This window comes from Cydia pomonella, chromosome 9 (assembly GCF_033807575.1).
Source record: "Cydia pomonella isolate Wapato2018A chromosome 9, ilCydPomo1, whole genome shotgun sequence".
Taxonomy (NCBI): Eukaryota; Metazoa; Arthropoda; class Insecta; order Lepidoptera; family Tortricidae; genus Cydia; species Cydia pomonella.
In genome coordinates this window covers 12175403-12182150 of record NC_084711.1, presented here as the reverse complement: position 1 = coordinate 12182150, position 6748 = coordinate 12175403, and the positions used below count along the sequence as shown (strand labels likewise).

At 35.3% G+C, this 6748-nt stretch overlaps 1 long non-coding RNA gene across 1 annotated transcript; it reads left to right on the top strand.

The window, feature by feature from the left end:
• The first annotated feature begins 1638 nt into the window (after positions 1–1638).
• LOC133521411 (uncharacterized) lies at positions 1639–6052 on the top strand. Its single transcript, XR_009799899.1, has 2 exons — positions 1639–4982; positions 5101–6052. It is a non-coding gene; the product is annotated as an uncharacterized LOC133521411 (long non-coding RNA).
• The last annotated feature ends 696 nt before the right edge of the window (positions 6053–6748 follow it).

Here is a 6748-nt window from a genome sequence, read left to right as displayed (position 1 = left end):
GCAAAAAGAAAGAGACAAAAAAAGTGCATACGTAATTCAACGGTATATTGACGGTTTATAATAGACCCTCGAAATAAGTCAGACCGCATCGTTCCAAAACAACCTACGAGTCTTCATTCGTAATAATTAATTAATGAAATAAAAGTTCAAAAATTTAATAAAAACACCATATTTTACGTATTTTATTATACAATCAAAACAATGAACTTATACAAATTTACGCAATTGTTACGCAGTAAATAATTCTACTTAATTACTTTTAACGATCTCTACTATAGTTGACAAATAGTAGTATCCGCAATTCGGACCGGTTCTTACAAAGTTTTTTTTTACAAAAAAAAGTTGTCGATTGAACTGTCAATTGATGTTCGTTAATTCATTATTTTCGTATTATTTTATTGAAATTTCTTTCGTTTTGTTTTATTGCGGTAATTATAGTTAATTGTTAGAATACCTTCAGAAAACATGAGTGTAATAGTGATCCGTCCGTCTGGATAACATTTTTTCAGGTTTTTTTTTGATGGCTGACTGACGTGAAAAATTTTGTGTACTACACGAGATCAAAGTTATTTACATCTCGTGCGCTTTTGAGTCCCTTACCACGCTCAAGATTCTAAATTAGATTCACTTGCTGCGCTCGTGAATATATTATAGAATCTTTCGCTTGCACGGGACTCAAAACAAGCACTCGAAGAAATATCAAACTTTGCTCTCTTGTTGTATAAATAACTATTTCACGCCACTGTTCGAAAATGTGGCAATAGATGGTCTAAAACCAAGCTGGAAAGTTGGCAATAGCTGTAGTACCTGAACCACTATTACAATGTTTCATTGTTATCATCTTCTGTCATTCATGATCATTGTTATCATCATCTGTCATTGGTGATGGTAAAAGGTCGTTTTGGCGCAACTTTTTCCTTTAAAAAAAATAATGGTTATTAATAGGATCAATTACTTGTTTAAAAAAAGCGGCCAAGTGCGAGTCGGACTCGCCCAAGAAGGGTTCCTTTATGACGTATTAAAAAAAACTACTTAAACTACTAGATCTCGTTCAACATTTTACCACTTTGGACACACATTTTACCACTTTGGTAGTGTCTCTTGCGCAAACTATTCACTTTAGAAAAAAAATATATTAGGAACCTAAATATCATTTTTGAAGACCTATCCATAGATACCCCACACGAATGGGTTTGACGAAAAAATTTTTTTTTTTAATTTTATGACGTATTAAAAAAAACTACTCACTAGATCTCGTTCAAACCAATTTTCGTTAGAAGTTTGCATTGTAATGTATATCATATATTTTTTTTAGATTTTTCATTCTGTTATTTTAGAAGTTACAGGGGGGAGGACACACTTTTTTTCACTTTGGGAGGTTCTCTCGCGCAAACTATTCAGTTTAGAAAAAAATGATATTAGAAACCTTAATATCATTTTTGAAGACCTATCCATAGATACCCCACATGTATGGGTATGTTGAAAAAAAATTTTTTTTTTTTTAATTTCATGACGTATAAAAAAAAAACTACTTACTACATCTCGTTCAAACCAATTTTCGGTGGAAGTTTACATGGCAATGTATATCATATATTTTTTTTAGATTTTTCATTCTGTTATTTTAGAAGTTACGGGGGGGGGGGGGGGGGGGACACACATTTTACCACTTTGGAAGTGTCTCTCGCGCAAACTATTCATTTTAGAAAAAAATGATATTAGAAACCTCAATATCATTTTTGAAGACCTATCCATAGATACCCCACGCGTATGGGTTTGATGAAAAAAGATTTTTTGAGTTTCAGTTCTCAGTATGGGGAACCCCCAAAATTTATTGTTTTTTTTTCTATTTTTGTGTGAAAATCTTAATGCGGTTCATAGAATACATCCACTTACTAAGTTTGAACAGTACAGCTCTTATAGTTTCGGAAAAAAGTGGCTGTGACAGAATCGGACAGACAGACGGACATGACGAATCTATAAGGGTTCCGTTTTTTGCCATTTGGCTACGGAACCCTAAAAAGAAACGTCAAAACCATTCAGTTCACGCATAAGCCGTTTTTACTTTTGTAGCTGTTTGTATTGTATTGTATACAAACACTTTTAAGAGGCATTTTTCTTGTATTGTAAAAGTGATAAAAAAGTAAAAAAGGCGGGATCGGAAAATACTTACTGAATTGGATAGTGTAAATTGTGTAGTGTAAAAAGCGGCCAAGTGCGAGTCGGACTCGCCCATGAAGGGTTCCGTACCATTTATGACGTATTAAAAAAACTACTTACTAGATCTGGTTCAAACCAATTTTCGTTGGAAGTTTGCATGGTAATGTATATCATATATTTTTTTTAGATTTTTCATTCCGTTATTTTAGAAGTTACAGGGGGGGGGACACACTTTTTTTCACTTTGGAAGGGTCTCTCGCGCAAACTATTCAGTTTAGAAAAAAATGATATTAGAAACCTAAATATCATTTTTGAAGACCTATCCTTAGATACCCCACACGTATGGGTTTGATGAAAAAAATTTTTTTTTTAATTTTTATGACGTATTAAAAAAAAACTACTTACTAGATCTCGTTCGAACCAATTTTCGGTGGAAGTTTGCATGGCAATGTATATCATATATTTTTTTTAGATTTTTCATTCTGTTATTTTAGAAGTTACGGGGGGGGGGGGACACACTTTTTACCACTTGGGAAGTGTCTCTCGCGCAAACTATTCAGTTTAGAAAAAAATGATATTAGAAACCTCAATATCATTTTTAAAGACCTATCCATAGATACCCCACACGTATGGGTTTGATGAAAAAAGATTTTTTGAGTTTCAGTTCTAAGTATGGGGAACCCCCAAAATTTATTGTTTTTTTTCTATTTTTGTGTAAACATCATAATGCGGTTCATAGAATACATCTACTTACCAAGTTTGAACAGTATAGCTTTTATAGTTTCGGAAAAAAGTGGCTGTGACAGAATCGGACAGACAGACGGACATGACGAATCTATAAGGGTTCCGTTTTTTGCCATTTGGCTACGGAACCCTAAAAATACTAGAAACACATATCTACGCTATAAAAATGAGTTCTTTTAGCGAAGAAAATATAAATGTTCCTGGCAAAAATACATCGCTTTCTTTCAACAATTGTCCTCATGCCAATCTAAATGTTAATGTCTATTAAAATACTTATAGTTATGCAAATGTTTTCTTATTAACTCGCAGTAGTCGTGAAAAGTACTATGTAATGCCTCGGCCGGAAACGCTAAAGATGGACTAGTATTATTTGAGGGCCTCCACAAACTCACTCGTCCATCTTTGAGCGGTTTTCCGGCCTCTTACAATGTACTATAGTTTGTAACTGGTAACGAGAAAAGATAAAAGTTTCTTCTCTTGTAACCTCACAGCGGTTACAAAACATAGTTACAAAAGCGGCCGAGAATGTTTGAGATTGTAACTGGTTATGGGAAAAGAGTAAATTTTCTTATTTTGTATCTGGTTACAAAACTCTGTTACATACGCGGCCGAAAGGAATTTATTCACACCCTTATACATTTAGGTGCCTAAATGTCTCAATAGTGGAGAAATTGATGTCGATCAAGGGGAGGAGCACATGATTAATACATTGTTATACTCCTTAAATTTTCCTACAAATCGGCCTATCATACCTAGTTGGTTACCAAGTTCTGTTACTCGATTTGTAACCTTTTTATTAACGTTAAAGCAAATGCTACCGAAAAAATAAAAAATGACATAATGTGGTGGATTTGTGAGCTATAATTTTATAGCACACATAACGCTTATCTCGTCGTATCTATAATGAATTGGGGCCTAAAAGAGAATCGTATCGCAGTAATTGCGTTGCACAAATGTGGGCACCCGCCAAACATGATTTTGAAGTTGCTTGAAAACCTAAAAATCAACAAACAAGTTGTTTATCGCACAATTAATAGATACAATAGTACTCAGAGCTTCGATGACCGCAAGAGGTCTGGAAGACCACGCACCGTTCGGACCCCAGCTCTAATAAAGGCAGTGTAGGCGAGAATTGCAAGAAACACATTCCGGACGCAAAAGTTGTTGGCAATACAGATGTCTGTGAAGAGAAGCTCCCTAAAAAAGTTATCAATGAAGGACTACACGCTTACCGCAGACAAAAAGGTCATTTGCTTAATGGACGATTAAAGACTATGAGGCTAGAGAGAAGTCGCGTGCTATTGAAGCGGTACGCACAAAATGGCCACCGAAAAATACTATTTACAGATGAAAAAAATTTTACCATTGAAGAATGTTGTAACCGCCAGAATGACAGAGTGTATGCAAAAAACAGTCAAGAGGCGATTGCGGCTGTTCTGAGAGTGCAACAAGGCCATCATCCCTCTTATGTGATGATTTGGCTGGGTGTGTCATACTCAGGGCTAACACAGGTTCATTTCTGTGAAAAAGGTGTGAAAACTGGGGCCAAAGTTTACCAGGAAACCGTTCTCGAACCAATAGTGAAGCCCTTAAGCCACACCCTATTTCAAAACCAGCCATGGGGCTTTCAACAGGACTCTGCTCCTGCACATAAGGCAAAAACAACTCAAGCCTGGTTTCGAAGGAACAAATTGACTTTATTGCCCACGAAGACTGGCCGTCCTCCAGCCCGGACCTTAACCCCCTGGATTATGCCATATGGCAGGTTATTGAGGAGAAAGCCTGTGCTAAACCCCACACAATCCCTGACTCCCTCAAGCAGGCCATAGTTAAGACAGTGACGGAATTAGACATGACAATCGTGCGTGCCGCTATTGATGAGTCGTTTGAGGGCCTGTGTCAAGGCCAGAGGAGGCCATTTTGAATGATATTGTCATATGTAATTCCTGATTTTGTGTACTTCATTTTAATATATGTGTCAGTGCACATGCAAAAGTACCTTGTTGCAGATATTGAGTTATGCATGGTTCCAAAAAGTAGATTAAATTTGCTATCAATACAAAAAAAAAATATGACTGTAGGTGGAACCACTTCTTCTTCCTCGCGTTGTTCCGGCATTTGCCACGGCTCATGGGAGCCTGGGGTCCGCTTGACAACTAATCCCAAGATTTGGCGTAGGCACTAGTTTTTAGGTTGTAGGTGGAACCACTATTTTTATATAAATTTTTGAATTTTCGACTTCCGAAATGCACAAGTTGAGAAAATTGCATTTAAAGTTTATAGTGGCAAAAAACACACTTCTACTTCAAATAACAAATAACAAATAATTTTATTGAAAACAGTATAAGTAGGTACAGTGTTAGCACTTAAAGACTAAGGATTAAGGATAAGGAAAAGTTTACAAATGCCTGAACTAGGAGTTCCTGTGTTTCAGGCAGAATAGGACCATATTAATTAATTTGTAATTATTCACTTAATTATAATTATAAATAGTACACAATAAAAATCTGGTAGGGTGATAACCTTAACAAAATAACTTATTTAAGTATTCTATATCAAAGTACAGTAAGAAATCATTTTACGACTATTAGTAAGTTCTCTGTATCATCGTATGTCATTTTTTGAAGGGTGCGTCGTAGAATATTCTTACAACCAACATAGCTAAGAGGGTATAAGTCTAATTTTGAATTTAACCTGTTGTACAAATAAGGGCCCAAAAAGACAAAAAATCTAGAAGAAAATACGTGTTTTCTTTGTACGGTTTGTATACATACACCGTGTTTTTTTTGATTTGCGTTAATTTCGAGGGTGCATTCCTGAGCTTAAATAAAGTAACTTTCTCAAAGATACCGATATTCTAACTCCATTTCGGAGATAATCAATCATTAATTTTTATCTTATAAGACCCTTACGAGCGTGTACACTTGCCTTAGGGCCTGTTTACTTATTGATTAGTGTTTAGTGCGAGTTCATACATTTGCTACTAAACGTAAGTACTATCTCGGACGATCGACGTTCGAAATGACATTGATATGACACGGTTTTCAATTGTTTGGTTGAGTTAAATGTAATGCCCGTGTTACAACAACGCTATATGCAACATTTAGTTACTTTTATAAAAATAAAAATAGTAAAAAAAAAAACAAAAAAAATTTTTTTTTTTGAAAACTAACTATGCCATTTAGTTTCCTTAAACGTACTTACCGAAACCCCGGAGTTAACGCAATTCAATAAAAGCACGGTGTATAATATCTTTGCGCCTTTTGTTAGTATATGCAGTGTTGAAAGGAATTTTGGTGTGCTGCTTAAGTGTTGTGCTTAATATAAATAGTTGACGAACAGTTAGTACTTCACATGCTTTATAAAGGAGTTCAGTGGGGTATAAGAATGGGCGGTAAGTAGCTACCTTTAGTACAGCTCTCTGGGCTCTTTCTAGGTTTATTAGTGTTGTTTTAGCTGTACCACCCCAGGAAGAAATACAGTAACTTAGTATCGATTGACACAGTGAAAAGTATACTTGCTTGATTAAAGTTTGATCACCTATCGATCGAAGTTTTTTAAATACAAATATTAATTTTCGAACTCTATTGCACAATGCTTCAATGTGATTTTTAAAAGAGAGAGTTTCGTCAATAATGACTCCCAAATACTTAATGTTGTCAGTAATAGCTATAGATGGGCATGTACAGGGCTTATTTGTTTCGTCCTCACAGTTATGTGCGTAAAGTGTGTGATTATTTGACATTGGATCTGATTTCCGCATGGAAAAGCTTATAAAGTTTGTTTTGTCAGAGTTCAGTGTTAGTAGATGAAGTTTTAGCCAGTTAGTTACAACATTGAATCCTCG